Source organism: Eriocheir sinensis, chromosome 10 (assembly GCF_024679095.1).
Source record: "Eriocheir sinensis breed Jianghai 21 chromosome 10, ASM2467909v1, whole genome shotgun sequence".
In the NCBI taxonomy this organism is placed as follows: domain Eukaryota; kingdom Metazoa; phylum Arthropoda; class Malacostraca; order Decapoda; family Varunidae; genus Eriocheir; species Eriocheir sinensis.
Genome location: NC_066518.1, coordinates 7,542,104 through 7,559,109, shown reverse-complemented (window position 1 = coordinate 7,559,109; position 17,006 = coordinate 7,542,104). Strand labels below are relative to the sequence as shown.

At 45.1% G+C, this 17,006-nt stretch overlaps 1 long non-coding RNA gene across 1 annotated transcript in view; it reads left to right on the top strand.

The window, feature by feature from the left end:
- Positions 1 to 17,006, top strand: part of LOC126996534 (uncharacterized) — a 115,216-nt gene that overhangs the window by 57,893 nt on the left and 40,317 nt on the right. The window contains exon 3 of the long non-coding RNA XR_007751243.1: positions 3,045 to 3,116. This is a non-coding gene — a long non-coding RNA (uncharacterized LOC126996534). The remainder of the gene's footprint in view (positions 1 to 3,044; positions 3,117 to 17,006) is intronic.

The following is a 17,006-nucleotide window of genomic DNA, read 5'->3' as shown; positions in this document are numbered from 1 at the left end:
TTGAGGAGGGAGGGAGAGGTTGTGATGTTTACGGTTGTGGGTCTCGCGCGGCGCCCTGCAAGTCCCCGCGCTACCACACCTAAAATAGTCAGCCCTTAGAAGCAGCCTTGGCCCTTAAATGTGTTGTGTGGAGTAGGGCGCGATGCAGTGTTAGCAAGGAGGAGTGTGACTGGTGTAGCGAGGAATGCGTGTGTGAGTGAGTGTGTTTGTTTCTGATTCTGTGTTGGAATAGAGGAGGAGAAGGAAAGGAAGAAGAAGAAGAAGAAGGAACTCTAAGCTATCCTTCTTTGTCTTTAAGTCTATTTACAGTATAAGGAAACAGCTCATTGGCAATAAACAAAGAAAAAAAAATAAAACACAAATTTCTAATCGTTAATCTGCAAAAGTAAAAAGGAATGTCCAGAAAAGAGGTCAAGATGGGTTTTTCTATGCGCGTGTGTGTGTGTGTGTGTGTGTGTGTGTGTGTGTGTGTGTGTGTGTGTCTGTGTGTGCGTGTGTTGAGGATACATGTCGTGCTTAAGCGTGCAGGAAATGGCTACGCATGTCCTCGCCTTTGCTTGCTCTCTCCCGCCCTCTAATTAAACTCGTCTATGCAAGGCGACGCTCGAGTGCAGAGGTCCTCAGAGGGTTCCAAGCTTAGTAATTTTTTTTATTTCTTTTTTGCTTCTTATTAGTTAGAAGGAAAAATGTATTGGGTTCAAAGTCAGACGAATAAAATAAGTAAATTTCATGTTTAAATGTCGCATCAGCTGGAAATTATAATAGTAAAAACAATTTCGTCAATGTGAAGGTGAATTAGTGTGTTTGCTCATAAGTTTTTTTTTTTTTTTTTAGCAAGGGAGGCAGCTCAAGGGCAAAAAAAAAGTGCTAGACGCTTCGACAAAAGAAAAAAAAAAAGGTCAGAGGAGAGGTCAATGTATTTTTTATTTTTTTTATTTTGTATCACTATTTTTTGTACTTTTATGCCCAAGCTAAACTTAATTATACGTATCCATCATCATGTCCCCTGCAAAAAATAAAGAGTTTAGAGGAAAGGTCATTGTATTTTTTTTTCATTTTGTATCACTATTTTTTGTACTTTTATGCCCAAGCTAAACTTAATTATGCGTATCCATCATGTCCCCTGTAAAAACAAAAATGGACTTGACTAAAACAATCATAACAAGCTCTCGATACCAAAACAAATCCTCAGTATCGCATATTTTTCTGTATTTTTTATGTCAACGAAAAAGTTAATTATGCGCATCCATCATCATGTTCCCTCCCCAAAAATGGATTTAACTAGAACACAATCACAACCTCTCGATACCAAAACTAATTTTCAGAACAGTCTATTTTTGTTGTTTTGTGTGTGTCAGAGCTAAAGCTAATCACTCGTATTCATCGTCCTAAAAACTATACTAAACTAGAATACAATCATCACAAGCTCTCGATACCAACACATCACCAGTATACAGCAAAAGTGATATACGGAGCCCCTGTGATTTACCGAGGCATGAGTGTCGGTGTTTGGGTCCAGGTGTTGCAGGGCAGGTGTGATTTATGGGTCGGAATAATGGCCCGAGTTCAATCATCGTAACCTTTATTATGGCCAGTGGTCGCTGCAAAGGCCCGGACCACCTACGGGGCCACACACCCTCCAATGCGCCTCCAGGGTCCTTCGTGGCTTACATCCTACGCTCCGGCGACTCTTGAGGGGGAGGGAGGAAGGGAGAGAAAGGGTGGAGGGAGAGGAGAGAGAGGTAGAGAAGGACAGCCTGCATTGGGTGGGAGGGAGAGGGAAAAGAACGAGAGTAGTGTGAGGGAGGAATAAATAGCGGTAGGGAGTAATAAAGAGGAAGGAAAGGGAGGAAGAGAGAGAGATGGGGGGTTAAGGATAGACTTCATTGGGTAGAGGCGAGAAGGGAAGGAAAGAGAAGGAAGGAAGGGAGGAATGGGGAGGAGGGAAAGGAGAAAGAGGGAGAAGGATGGGGATACGGACAGACTGCATTGGGTGGGAGGGAGAAGAAAAAGGACTAGAGTAGGATGAAAGAGGAAGGAAAAGGGGAAGGGAGGAATAGGGAGGAAGGAAAAGGAAGGAGAGAGAGGGTTTGGGTGGAAAGGAGAAGAAAAATGACGAGGTATAGATGAGGGAGGAATGAAATGGGGAAGAGAGAGAAAGGGAGGAATGACAGGAAAGTGGAATGAAAAGATAGATTGGGGGGGAGAGGGGGGCTAAAGGCAGACTGCATTGGGTGGAGCGACAAGGAAAAGGACGCGAGGAGAATGAGGGAGAAATGAATAGGGGATGGGTCGATGGGAGAAAGTCGAATGAAAAGGAAACAAGTGGAGTACCGATAAACCGAGGAAATATGGTTGAATGAAGAGGGAAAAAGGGAAGAAAGGAAAGGGAAGGTTGAAGTCATATATGGTATTGGTAAGAAACTAATGAACAAAAGGAACAAAAGGAGAATTTAATTTTTTTATGCTAACCGGAGAGGAGAAACGAAGAAAAGTAGGAAGAATGAAACTGAGTAAGAAGGAAGAGGGAAAGGCTTGACTGAAAGGAGACGTTTGAGTAGAAGAGGTAGAAAGCGTGAAAAAAATGTGTAAAGGAAATAGTAGAAATAGGAGATAATAGGGAAGATGAAGGAGAAAAACATTACAGTGAAAAAGAGAAAACTGAAAATGTTGCTAAATAGAAGTGTGAGAGAGAGAGAGAGAGAGAGAGAGAGAGAGAGAGAGAGAGAGAGAGAGAGAGAGAGAGAGAGAGAGAGAGAGAGAGAGAGAGAGAGAGAGACGAGAGAGCGAGAGAGAACACGAGAGAGAAAAAAACACAGGATCGAAAAGGAAAAAAAAAAGAGAAAGAGAATGAAATCGCTACATGCAAAACCCAAATCATAAAACCTGCAACTCCCTAACACGCTAACCCTCACCCTTTCCTTATACCCCGTGATTCCTTACACCTGATTACACGATATAGGTCATTTGCCTGCTAATGTGGGAAGCGATGCAGGGGCGTGGCTTCTGGATGTCGCCTCTTCAATAGCAATTTCCTTTTACAGCCGTGGCGGAGTGGCTGGGCGCACAATGGGGAGCTGCAGTTACGAGCGTCGGGTCTGCACCAACAACACCAGGTAAGGGACAATTTGCATGGTTGCGTCTGGGGCGGCGAGGTGCGCTGAACCCTTTGTTGTGGTGGTGGCGAGTGGAGCGGAGAGGAGTGGAGAGGGAGGGAGAGTGTGTGAGTGTGTGAGAGTGAGGGTAGGTTGAGGGAATGGCGGATGTGCATTGTAAAGGGAAGTGGGAGATGAGGGAATGTGTTTGAGGAAAAGTGAGGGGAAGATGTGTGTGTAGGGATGTGCGTACAGGTGTGGGGATGAGAGATAGATACAGACAAATAGATGGATAGAGAGATAGATAGACAATAGACAGATGGATAGAGGGAGATATAGGGAGAGAGAAAGAGATTATAAATGGGTAGATTTGTTTGATCGCCTATTGAAGTAGAAGTTTTCCTTTGTTATTTGTTAGCCAATCGTGAACGTTGGTTAAATATTATTGGTAAATACTGTACGTAGATCACAACATCCATCCTCCCCTCTCCATTTTTTCCTCCACTTTCTATTCCTTCTTTTTCTTTGTTTTCTTTATTCCTCATCTTTCATTTTTTCAACAAGTCTAACTCATTTTTTTATCCCTTGATACATATCCACCACTGTCACGCTTGGCACTCATTTTTCTCTTTTCTTTTTTCCTCATCTTTTTTTTCTCAAGTCTACATCAATTTATTATCACTTGATGCGTATCCACCATGCACTGTCACGCTTACTACTCGTTTTTCTCTTCCTGTTTTCTTTTTTCCCCATTTCATTTTCATCTCCACCCTCCTGATTCATGTTATTTTCCCTTGATGCACACGTGTTACCACCAATCAGACTGGCAGCCAACACCATCAGTCACACTCCCCCGCCACGTTACCAAGTGTGCGAACGTTTAGCAGATGCAGAAGGTTAGCATGTGTCCGGAAATGTATGAGAAAGAAGTGAGGATTATTACAGCCCAACCAAGTGTGTGCGGAATGTAAAGTATAGGTAGGTACGATATGTATTTAGGTGGGAGGGGCATATTTATTACTCACCTGCGTCAATATATCTATTACCTGCCTTCTCTGGACGAATATTTGAGCCTTGATTTTAATTGATGTACCTGTGTGTGTGTGTGTGTGTGTGTGTGTGTGTGTGTGTGTGTGTGTGTGTGTGTGTGTGTGTGTGTGTGTCCAAAAAAAGAGTACCTTATAGGAATTCCAAAAAAAACACCAATATATTCCCTGTGATGTCTTGCTGGTATCCTCCCTTGCACCACCACCACCACCACCACCCTTCCCTGCTTGCCTCATCCACGTGCCTTGCTTGTCTTCCTCACTCCACCCTCCTCCTGTCACCACCAGTCGGTCAACACCAACACGCGCACACACAAACACACATCTACCCACCTCCTCCCTCCCTTCCTCAACCTCACCTCCCTCCCCCCTTGTCCTTCCCTTCTAGCTTCTATCACCTCGCGTCTCCTCTCTCAGCGCCGTCCAAGCCAATCCCAACATCCCGACGCCCTGGAGAGCTTGCCCTTTCTGCGCGTCCACCTCTCAATGGCAACCCGACAGGAAAAAATAAAAATCGTATCTCTGACCGGCGCCGCAGTTTACGTCCCGCCGCTGGTTGCAAGGCGATAACTCAGAGCTGTATTCAGAGACGCTTATAAAGGCCTTAGGGGGTACTGAGGTGCCTGGCGCGACCCCCTCCCTGTCCCCCCTTGCCTCTCCCTATCTACGGTCTTCCTCCCTTCTTCCTCTACCTCTCTCTCCCTCTCCCTCTCTCTCTCAGGTGGGCAGAGTGGTCAGGCTGCAACGCTCCCGCATCTTCTGTAATCACCTCATTCAGTATTCATTTAGCCGCTGCCATACATCTACGTAAGGGCAGCGATCAATAGAGGCTGAATCCGTATATCAGGCCGGGCAGACATCCTTGCTTTCTCTGCCCTTCACAGCTTTCCTTGACCCTCCGATGGCCTCTTGTGCAGACTACTCCACCTCCAGCTTTCAATGTTTACACTAAGGTAGATCCTCCCGTGTAATTCCAAGAGGGAGGTGAAGAGCGTGGTTTTGGCTGTGGCCGTATAAGGGCGGCGACGGCGGCGTTGGGGTTGGGTTGGGCAGGACGAAGGTAGAAGAATAATCGGGTCACGAGTCTCATGTGTCAAATGCTAAGAATAAATCAGCACTTGTTGTGAATGCTTAACCACAGGTGACCTTCTGTGCCGCGTCTCCCCGCCGCCACATAAAGCCACGCCAACGCGTCTCGCCATCTGTTCGCTCTATGGCAGGCAAGTTAGTCTCCATCGCAGCGCCGCGTATCACTCCGTCTCCTCCGTCTTTTTATCTGCCCCGCTAGCTCTCACCGGCCGGTCCCTGCGTTTTAGAAAGCCGCAGAGATATAGCCGAGGTAACTACGCGAACTGGTAACTGAGATAAACCACTGTGAATAAGATCGTTTTGGTGCTCAAAGGCGGCTCAGCGCTTCCCACCGCGTCCGCATCCCTGCCTCGCGGAAGACCAGCGCCAACTCTTTGCGGCCCCTTCCTGCCAATTCCCCGTTTTCTATCACGCTTCCTCTTCGTAATTCGCACTTAATATCAACGTGCATAAACTGGAACCTTGACATTGTGCTTTAGATATGAATAGCCAGTGAGGTGTTACGAGAAGTTTAAAGAACGGAGGAGAGGCCGAGGAAGCGAACGCGCCGGGCCGTGATCCATCGGCCCCTCGCTAGAATAAAAAGACAGAGAGACGTTGATAAACAAGAGTCAATTAAACACAAAGGGCGGAGGGAGGGTAGAGAGGAGACTAAAGAAGGGCTGAAGGGGGTGAAGGGGGGGCTAATAAATTGCCTGATGAGAAATGAGAAGCTCGTCGCCGCGCAGAGTCGAGAGCAGCAATTGAAAGAAGATTGAGTCATGGGAGCCTTGGGTGGAGAGCTCCCCCATGGACTATAGGAACTTCCACCACCGCCGCCACCACCTCCACCATTACTACTACTACTATGCTACTAATACCACAACGAACACCACTACCACCACATACCACCACCATCATTACCGCCACCCTATACTACCAATACCATCACCACCACCACCTCCACCACAACCACTACCATTACTTCTACTATACTACCAATAACACACCACCACACCACAATCACCACACCACCTCCACCGCCATCAGTACCGCTGCCACTGCTCTGTTACCAACCTCTTCGTCTCTACCACAACTACCACGGCCATTATCACCATTGTTGTTACTGGGGAAACTACCATCAACATCATTAACTACATCACTTGTCTTTTCCTTCTGTCACTATCCTGTCACCACTACTATATGCACCACCACTACCTTTGCCACCACGAACACTGCTCCCTCATTATCCCTGTCGCAGCCATCAGTACCCTCACCCCTACCTCATCATCCCTGTTCTACCCCTATACGACATTTAATTAACATGGTTGAGGATGTGATGGAGATGCAGTGTGTGTGTGAGGCGATGGAGGGATGTGTGTGTGGGGAAGGCAGGAAAGATGTGAGCGTGGGAAGATGTGTATAGGGGTGTGCATAGGGGTGTGGGAACTTACTAATGGAAGGGTTTGATCAGCTTCTTCACTCTTTCCTCCCTTTCACTGGTACATAAACTTTGGAACGTCTTTCTTTCCTTTGCATTTTTAATCTTTCCTGCGACTTAAGTTTCAACGCCTCTGAAACTAAATTTGGTCATTCTCTTTTAATTAACTCTGCATTTTTTTTTAATCAGGATATACGGATATTGTTGGTTTCTTTAGTCTCTGGTCTTCTTTCTTTACGGTAAAATAAATAATGGTAAATACAACGCTTAAAATTCATGATGCCTTCAGAACTAAATTTGGTCCTTCTTTTAATACATTCTGCAGTCTATTTATTTTTTTTTAATTAGAATATGCGGGTATTATTTTTTTCTCTAGTTTTCGATATTCCTCCTTTACGGTAAAATAAATAATGATAAATACTACACCGCCATTAATAATATATGAGAACTACTTCCGCCTCACCACCACCACCACCACCACCACCACTGTACTTCATTAATACAGCCACAACAACCACTTCCTTATCACCACCACCACCACCACCACCACACTTCTCCTACTACAATCACTCTCTTGTTACTCGTGTTTCACCATCATCACCACCACTACCACCACTTGTACTTATCACTTCCTTTCCACCACCACAACCACCACCTCCGCTGACATCGTTCCCACCACCACCATATGTAGTTGCATTTTTTTTTTTTATCTCAGCAGTAACAGCATCACAACCATCACCACCACCTCCATCACCACCATTAATTATTCAGGCAAAACCCAATCATCACCGCCATCAACATTCTTAAGCTCACCACCATTGTCGTCATCACCACCAATATCGTCATCACCTCCATCACCACTCGTCCACTTAACATCACCATTGATACCATTTTTATATTTCTTAAACTCACCACCACCATCAACAGCAGTACTATCATCAATATCAACATCTCCACCCCTAACACCACGAACACCATCATTACCATCACCTTCACCATCACCACCACCACCAGCATCAACACCGTCAAAATCAAGATCCCAACACCACCGGCACCATATATAGCAACACCAGATCACCCACTCACCACCATGATCCCCACCCGTACACCTCACCATTACCGTCATCACCACCACCACCACCACCACCATCATCACCACCACCTTGCTCTCAGTGTCCCTAACGTACCTTCTCTGGGTGGTCCGATCCGCGCCGATGATAAAAAGTTTCATATCAGATGTTGGGAGACGTTTAGAGCCCCTTACCTGCTTATATGTATGTGCAGGTGAGATGAGCCCCGCCGACACACCTCTTAACACCTGTGATGCTGGGGGACGATGATCATTTTTCTATTGGTGAGCCGCAGGGGAAGTTTTGTGGGGGAAGGAGTTCAAGAGGAGTTTGTTGTTTGTTTTATGTGTTTTCAGTTTGATTCCTTGCTTCAAGACAGTGATAGGACGTCGTTAGGGATGCTGTGAGCCGTAGGAGAGTTTTTTTGGGGGAAAGGAGCTCAGGAGTCGATACATTTCATAGCATATTTTTGTTGCTTCTCCTTTACCACAGCATCAACAACGGAGAGAGAGAGAGAGAGAGAGAGAGAGAGAGAGAGAGAGAGAGAGAGAGAGAGAGAGAGAGAGAGAGAGAGATACACAACAACAGATCCAGCCTTCAACATACACATATACATCTTTCGTCTGCATGGGAGGGTTTTATTCTCATCAGATCAGAAGCTCGTTGTATGTTTTATGTGTGTTTTCTTTTTGATTCCGTGCTTGAAGACAGTGATAAGACGTCGTTAGGGATGCTGCAAAGATTTTTTCCGTTTTTTCTTCTCCCGGGAACACCTGTGGAGCTACGTCTTTGAGTAAATGATGGTGAGCCTGTTCTGTCCTTTATGTGTGTTTTCATTTTCATCCCTTGCTTGAAGACAGTGATAAGACGTCGTTATGAGATGCCTCAGTGCTTTTTTATGTCTCTCATCACCCGGGAACACTTGAGGAGAAACGTTTGGTTACTTGTGTAGAGCAAATGGTCGTAGTCTTGATGTTCTTTGTGTCCCCAGGTGAGGGTTTGTTTACTTTCCACATGGTTTGATAAAGGGAGACTAAGTAGAACACAGTAACATATAGTATAGCGTTGGGTAGCGAGAGATAGACACTTCCACTCTCTCCCTTTCTACGGCTTAACTTTATATGGTAATGTGTGTATGTGTCTGAGAGAGAGAGAGAGAGAGAGAGAGAGAGAGAGAGAGAGAGAGAGAGAGAGAGAGAGAGAGAGAGAGTCATACAGGCCAGCTTTTGTGGTTATTAAGAATCCCCTCCCCATTTGGCTCCTCTTCATCTCCCTCCAACCCCTCCCCCTCCCACGGTGCACAGCTTGGGATGGGAGGGGGGCGGAATGGAGGGAGATGTCTGACTTCTCTCCCCTCCCTCCCCTCCCCCATATCTCCTTCCCTCCATTTTCCCCACTTTCACGATCGTCTGTTCATATGGCATCAGGAAGTGGACAAATGTAATGACTTTTTTTGTTATTGAGAAATATGTGAAAGAAGTCGATTATTAGGTTTGATGGATTATAAGTGAGGTTGTGTTGTTTGTCTATGAGTAACGTAATCATTGTACTATACCGCCATTCGAAACAACAACAAAAACAACAACAACAACAGCAAGAATATCAGAAACAAAAACCAATTTCCATAAGTTAATCCTCCTTGCTCACCACCATCACTACCACCCCCAACAGCAACAACAACAGCAAAAACAAAAAGAATATTAGAAACGGAAACAAATATCCATAAGTTAATCCTCCTTACTCAAAACCATCGCCACCACCACCATCGCCACCACCACCACCACCATCAACAACAACAACGACACCTAATCCTCACCACCCACCACCACCACCGCCACCCACTACGCAACACCCCACTAATTATTTTAAAGGAGAATACTTCGTGCGACCATTTACACCACCATCAACAAACCTTTACAACCCATTAACTCATTGTATACTACCACCAGCATCACCACCAACACAACCACCACCGCTACCACCACCATCACTACCACGGCCACCACCACCACCACCACCACAATTTACATGATAAACCCATACTCTCCCCTTTTCCCTCCAACCACCCTACCTTCCCTAATCTCTCTTTTAAATGCCTCAATAATTCAGTGTTTATATATGCGCCGCAGAGCCCTTGTGTGAGTGGCTTTCGGCGTTGTGGCGGTGCGGGGTTGTGGTCCTGCCTCGTGGATAGCTTACCTCCCTCCCTCCCTCCCTCCCTCAGTCCCAAGTTGCTTCTTCTCAGGTGTAATAAATAAAGTTTTGGCTGGGTCTTGTGTATCTAACCTTCTCTGCTTCTCTCTATCTCTCGCCGTTGTTGTTGCTGTGATAGAGAGAATGAAGGGCAAAGAAGACATGCGAAAAAATATATAACTTCCATATATAGAAATAGAACCATATGCAGACCAGGATGTATAATAAATCAGCTTGTTGTAGGCTGTCTGTTGTGTATCTCTCCTTCCCTCTCCCTCCCTCTCCCCGTTGTTGTCGCTGTGGTAAAGGAGAGAGTGAAAGGCAACGAAGATATGCAAAGAAATGTATAGGCTTCAAATAGAAATAGGAAGAGACATATAGACAAGTAAATAGGCTTGTTGTTTGTTGTAGACTGGATCTATTCTGTATCTCTCTCTCTCTTTCTCTCCCTCCCTCTCCGCTGTTATGGTAGAGGAGAGAATGAAAGGCGACGAAAATATACAAAGAAATGTATAGACTTCGAAATGTAAATATAAATAGACATACAGACAAGGAAATTGGCAGACTTTTATTTTAAGGTGTCGGTAGCAACATGAAGTGAAAGAAGAGGGAAAACGATAAGGAGGAAGATGTTGTTATGGTAGAGAAGAGAATGAAAGGCGACGAAAATATGCAAAGAAATGTACGTATAGACTTCGAAATATAGATATAAATAGACATACAGACTAGGAAATAGGCAGACTTTTATTTTAAGGTGTCGGTTGCAACATGAAGTGAAGGAAGAGGGAAAACGATAAGGAGGAAGATGAGGATGGTATGAACTATGAAGACGTAAAGTATGACCACGAAGAAACGATGAGGATAGAAGAAATAAATAAATAAATAGTTGGAGAACGCGAACGAGCTAGGGCACAGAATGTAGGAAAGTGGAATCCGACATTACCAAAGAAATAGAGAATTGTGTTCGAAATTTAACAGAAAACCACAACGGAGAAACTTGAGTGTTGAGGCTTATTTTTTTTTTTTTATTTATTTTTTTTTTTTTTTGCTAAATTCATGTGCAGGTCACCCTCTCTGAACATCAATATTTGTCGTATTAAGTTAGGAGTAAGATATATAGGGTTATTTTTTTTACACTTTTTACTTGCTTGTTTTTTGTTTGTGTGTGTGGGCGTGTTTGTGTTCATGTGAGTTTATTATATACCGTTATCCTTCGTTTTTTTTATTTTTTTATTTGGTGTTTCCTGCCGCCCAGCCTGAACAACCCTCCTTGATGCCGTCACGTACAAACACAGCGCCTCAGCATCTCAGTACGCAGAAAGGTCCTTCGTCATGTGTTTAATTATACACATTAGTCATTCTGTTTGCTCGTCCTGTCCGTATCCTGGTTGCATAATGTTTTTGAGGCGCCGCTGTGCATACTAATCTCCGCCTCGTAATGATTAATCCGCAGCGGGTGCCTGTGAGCGCTGCAGACAAGTGTGATTTGTGTTTAATGTCACGGTTATCGCCGCTACAGTAACTACATGAAGGGCGCTAAGCTCAACAGACTGGATGTAGGAATATTATTTATGGTGTCGAGCTCTTTGTTATGAATGCTGGTGTTGAAACCTCCCATTCCTGGAACGCGATTATGGTTTTGTACGTGTGTATGTATATGTTCGTAACGTATGGATGTATGTATGGTACGTGTGTGTGTATATATGAATGTATGCATGCATGCATATATGTATGCATGTATGTGTGTATAATGTATATGTATGTATGTGTGTATAATGTATATGTATGTATGTGTGTGTAATGTATATGTATGTGTATATGTATGGCGTCCAGGTGGCATGTGCGCCACTCGTCATCCTTCTCAGTAAGGCAAATATTGTTAGTGAGTCACTCACATGACAGAGGATGAAAATATTTTTTTTTATATACTTATCGACTGAATGCTGTCCGGTTGTTATGAAAGCTAGAGCGAGCCTTTTAATATATCAGATATCGTTGTAACTCTTCCGTGGTGTAGTGGTTATGACGCCTAGCTTCGGCACCGTGGGCCCGGATTTAATCTGGCCTAGGCCGTCAGCGCAGAGCCCACCCAGCTGTTCATTCTTTCTTCTGGGAAGCTCGAAATATGGGTAACAGGAAACCGGGGATGGTAAGTTGATGTAACCCGGATGTCACACTTGCTTTGTGTCCGGGCATACTCCCAGAATTTTACCTTACCCCTTCCTTCCCTCGCCCTGCCTCTTCTTGGGATTAGATTTCATCCTAGTATACAATTTGCCTCGTCCTCCGCCTGCTGGTGCCGGGGCTCGAGTGGCGTGCACATCATATGAGTGTGTCCCTTAAAGGCGAGTCACCTCATCCCTCACAAATCCCCTGCAAGGCCGCCCTGACGTGTCTGCCGCGCCTGTTACTGTTATTACGGGGCGCTCCTCACCACCTCCAGGCGCGTCCGAGGTCGGGATGGCGGGTACTTATTGTGTTTGTCCAGCGCTTATGTGCGTGATCCCGAAGTTTTTGTTGACTTGAGGTAAAGCAAAATCATGTGGTTGTGATCAGTTGTGAGCTTCATGAGCGCGCATAAATTTTCTTTAATGCGTGAACCTGAATGCCCTCAGTTCCTGTTAAAGCTAATGCCTAATGATAATATTTTACCTCCTTGCATAATTAGGTGATTAAGGACTCGGTGGCAGGTAGAAGGAAGGAATATATGTATAATGTATGCACACACACACACACACACACACACACTCACACACACACACACACACACATATTTGTCATAATAAAAAGACTAGGACACTTCCGACAGTTTTCATTTGTTTACTTATCACTTCGCGTCGCGGCCACAACACAGGAGCACAAGCCCATTCCCAGCACGTCGCAGGTGGCTCGTGCCCTCCAGCTTGTGTCTCCTCGTGACCAGCAGCATGTCTAGGCACCGTTGCGTCACTGGTGCTCGACAGGACAAGGGAAGGACACAATGGATTATGGAGTGACTGTGCTGCTGCTGCTGTGTGTGTGTGTGTGTGTGTGTGTGTGTGTGTGTGTGTGTGTTCACGTTTGGCCTATGGCGCTGCTAGGCTCTTATGACGGGGCATGTTCGTCGGCTTCAGCCCGTTAGTGGCGCAGGCAAGTGTTTTATAGTGGCGCCATTCTTGCTTGGCTCCCCGGATGGAAAATTAGGTAGAAAAGTCAATAGAAAATAGATCGTAAAGTAGAAAAAAAAAGTGGGTAGAGAAGTGTCTGTCTGTGGGTGGTTGTATGGGTGTGTGGGTGTATATGTCTGTTTGTGTGTGTGTGCGTGAGTGCGTGCATGTTCAGGTCTCGCGTCCACCGGCATGTGTGCGTCTCGGTCTGCTATTCATCGGTGCAACACAAGCCGGATTAAGACTCGATCCCGTGTCCGCGCATCATTCCGTCGCTCGCTATCCACGTCGTGTCGGGATTTTCTGGCGGGATTAACATCATAAATCCTCCTCCGCTGCTGGTCACGGCGGAGCTCGGCCAGTTTTTTGCCTCCGTAACAAGTGGAGGCCGTGACAGTATTTACATTCCTTCATCTTTGCTATATTTTTTCTCTCTCAAAGCTGTGTATTGTGTGGCTTCTTATTTAGGTTATTTCCTTTGTGTGGATTTTCTCAAAGGTATTAACATAAATATGACTTTCTTTTTTGCATCACTTTTTTTACACGAGGCCAACAAGTGTACGCCGTGACAAATTACGAACGGAAATATGTCAACAAAAAGAGTAGGCCGAGAGGGAGAGTGTGAGTGACGATCCTCTCTCTCCCTCACTCCCCCCCATCTCTCTCTCTCTCCCTCTCGCTCGCTCTCGCTGTCTCGCTTTCTCCGCATTCATTCATAACACCAGACAGACGTAGAGAGGAGAGGCTCAGGACACCTCCGCCACTATGCCTCCGCGGGGTGTATTTGAATCAAAATATACGATTAAGGAGCCTCAAAAGAAATTATTCAGACATCTATTCATCATGTGTTTAGCGCGGCCCTTCCTACCCTCCCTCCTGCCCTCCTTCCTTCCTTCTCTTGGGCGGCGAGGTGAGCGGAGGTGACGCCGACTCAAGCTGGGATTCTCACGCTCCTGCTCCTCCTCTTCCTCCTCATCCTCCTCCTCCTTCTCCTCCTCCTCCTACTCCTCTTCCTCCTCCTCCTCATCATCATCATCATCGTCTACCTCCTTTTTTCTTGGTTTCTCTCTCCCTCTACTTTTCCCTTCCCTCTTTTCTTTTCCTCTCCACCCTGCACTGTCGCTCCTCTCTTCTCCACCCACTCCACGTAACATGTATCTACTTTTTTCTGTATTTTCCTCCACTCGTAACTTTTACCCAGTTTCATCCTTCTCTCCCCCCTCCCCCCCTCCCGTTCCACTATCCCCTATTTCTCCACATTCTCATTTTTTCTCTTTCCTTTTTTTCTTTTCCCTCCTCCTCCTTTTCCTCCTATAATTCCTTCCCCTTCTGTCTCTCTCCGGCATATGACCACAGATGTTGCGCCGACTAAACGAAACTTTCCGAACTTTCCTCCTCCTCCTCCTCCTCCTCCCGGGACACACGATACAGTGACCAAACTATCCTCAGTCGGGACACTAATTGGGCCGCTTCTTTATCTGTTGACTTATGGAGGCGAGGTGACTTGCTTGGCTCCCCTTTCCCCTCCCTGCGTCCATCCCTTTCAGCCTCTCTTCCTCCTTTTTTTTCTCCTTTCCGATTCTCTTCCATTTATCTCATCTCTACTTTTTTTTTAAGGCCATGTATCCCTCCTGTTTTTTTTTGTATTTTTTTTTTACCTATCTTCTTATTTTACTGTACTTTTTTTTAGTGTGTTGTGTTTGTTTTACTTCATATGAATTGATAGGTTTGATTCAGTCCTTTCCTTTTTTTTCTCCTTTCCGATTCTCTTCCAGCTATCTCATCTCTACTTTTTTTTTTTAAGCCCATGTATCCCTCCTCTGTTTTTCTTCACCTATCTTCTTATTTTATTGTACGTTTTTTAGTGTGTTGTGTTTGTTTTACTTTATATGAATTGGGAGGTTTGATTCAGTGTTTCAAGTTTATTTTATAACTTCCAATTATCTGCTTTTTACCATCAAGTTCATGAGTAAAACATGTATATAAATTCTCATCTGTGTATGTCGCATGTATATATTCAACGCCTACTAGTGTTAGGGAAGCATTAATTTAGCTTATATTTGTAGGAATCACGTTTTTACATAAGCATTCAGTCATCCGTATATATCCCTTGAGTGCATTAGCGTCCCCATGGCATAACCCTTCCTCCCCGCCCTGCCTCACCGCGCCCCGCCCCGCCGCCTCACACACTCGGCCTGCTCTCCGTCACAACATTTGCCTGAGCCTTATTAATGATCCACGCGGTGATCTGGACTTTCCTGGACCCTCCCTCTCACCTGCATATCCTCCCAGACTACTCAGAGGCCCGTTTTTTCATCTGCGTGTCCCTCAAAACTATTCCGGACGTCCCTTTCACCTGCATCTCCTCCCGGCTTATATTTTGACGCCCTCCATTCACCTGTATGCTTCGTGGCCTATTCCTGTACACTCCCTTCAGCTGAATACACGCCAAGCCTATTCCTTGATACCGTATTAGGCCTATGTGTTCCCGTAGCATACTCGTCTTCCTATTCTTGGGTTCTTATCTGCTGTATACTTTCCCGGGCCTATTTTTAGATCTCTCTCCGCCTGTTTGTTCTCCCACACTATTCCTGAGCTACTTTCCCTTAGCTTACAGGGTGTATTAATGTGTTTCTGGACGCTTTCTTTATATATCTCCTCATGGGTTTATTGATGGTCTTCCTCTCTTTGAAATGTCCTTCCAGCCTTTTCCTGACCTCTAATCCCCTCCAAGCCTGTTCCTGGACGACCTTTACCTATACATCTTGCCATCTATTACATGCAACTTTTTCTTTTTTTTTTATTATTATTATTATTATTATTATTATTTTTTTTTTTTACGTCTACGCCTATAGCGCCGGTAGGGTTGCTTGAGGGGCTTGGATGGTTGTTGGCCCCAGCCCGTCATGGCGCAGGCAAGTGTTTATAGTGGCGCAAGGTCTATTAGTTTATTCTTGTATACGCTTTCTTAATGTATCCCCTCACGGGTTTATTCATGGCGTTCCTCTTTGAAATGTCCTCCCATCCATATCCTGATCTTTAATTCCCTCCAAGCCTGTTCCTGGATTCCCTTTTCTATACATCCTGCCATCCATCACCTGCCACGCTCAGGTCCGAAAGGCATGGAGGTCAGGTCAAGACACCTCTCCATCCAAAATTAACCTCTCTTCTGGCCATTCCTGTTTGTATTTGCAGAAGCAGCGACTAGCTATTTTTTTTATTTTTTTATTTATTGCCTTGGAGTAGTTTCCCAGAGTGTAAAAGAAAGTACGGCTGAATTTTACTCATATGGATTGCCTTTGAGTTATTTACTGTAAAAAAAATACCAGTTGATTTTTACGCTTGTGGCAGGATTGAGTCAGCGTCCGTGCATGGTTTATTTCGCTTCTGGAAACATACCATAACGTGTGACCTTCCCTTCGTGGCTCAAATGAGGAGGAATTTCCTTTATGAATGTTTTAACCAGAAGAATGAATTGCTGCGTTGTGTGAACAGAGAGAAATAAAAAACATTACTGAGGATCTCGCGTGTTGGCTGCGTGTTATTGGCCTTTCGTCAAAACACAAACACCGTCCGCCATTAATATATAGTGAAACAGGATTGTACTGATAACATTAAAAGTGCATATCAATGAGGAACGTGATTGTTTACATCGCTGGAATCCTCTGTTTAATATCACCTATAATTACAGGTGTACGAAGACGCTCTCTCTACTTGTTTTGCGTGATCGGATAGGAACTGAAAGAGAATATAGAACCTTCCTCTTTACGGTGCCGGGAGGTTGGCTTTTTGTCTGCTGAGATCTGAAGAGAATGGTAAAAATAAGCGGTGTTATAACATTCATTGTGCCGCGTGACACATCTGTCCATTGACCGGCTCATGGTGCTGGGCAGCTTTACCTCCTCACCCTTGCCTTCTCCCCCTCCTCCTCCTCCTCCTTCTTCCTA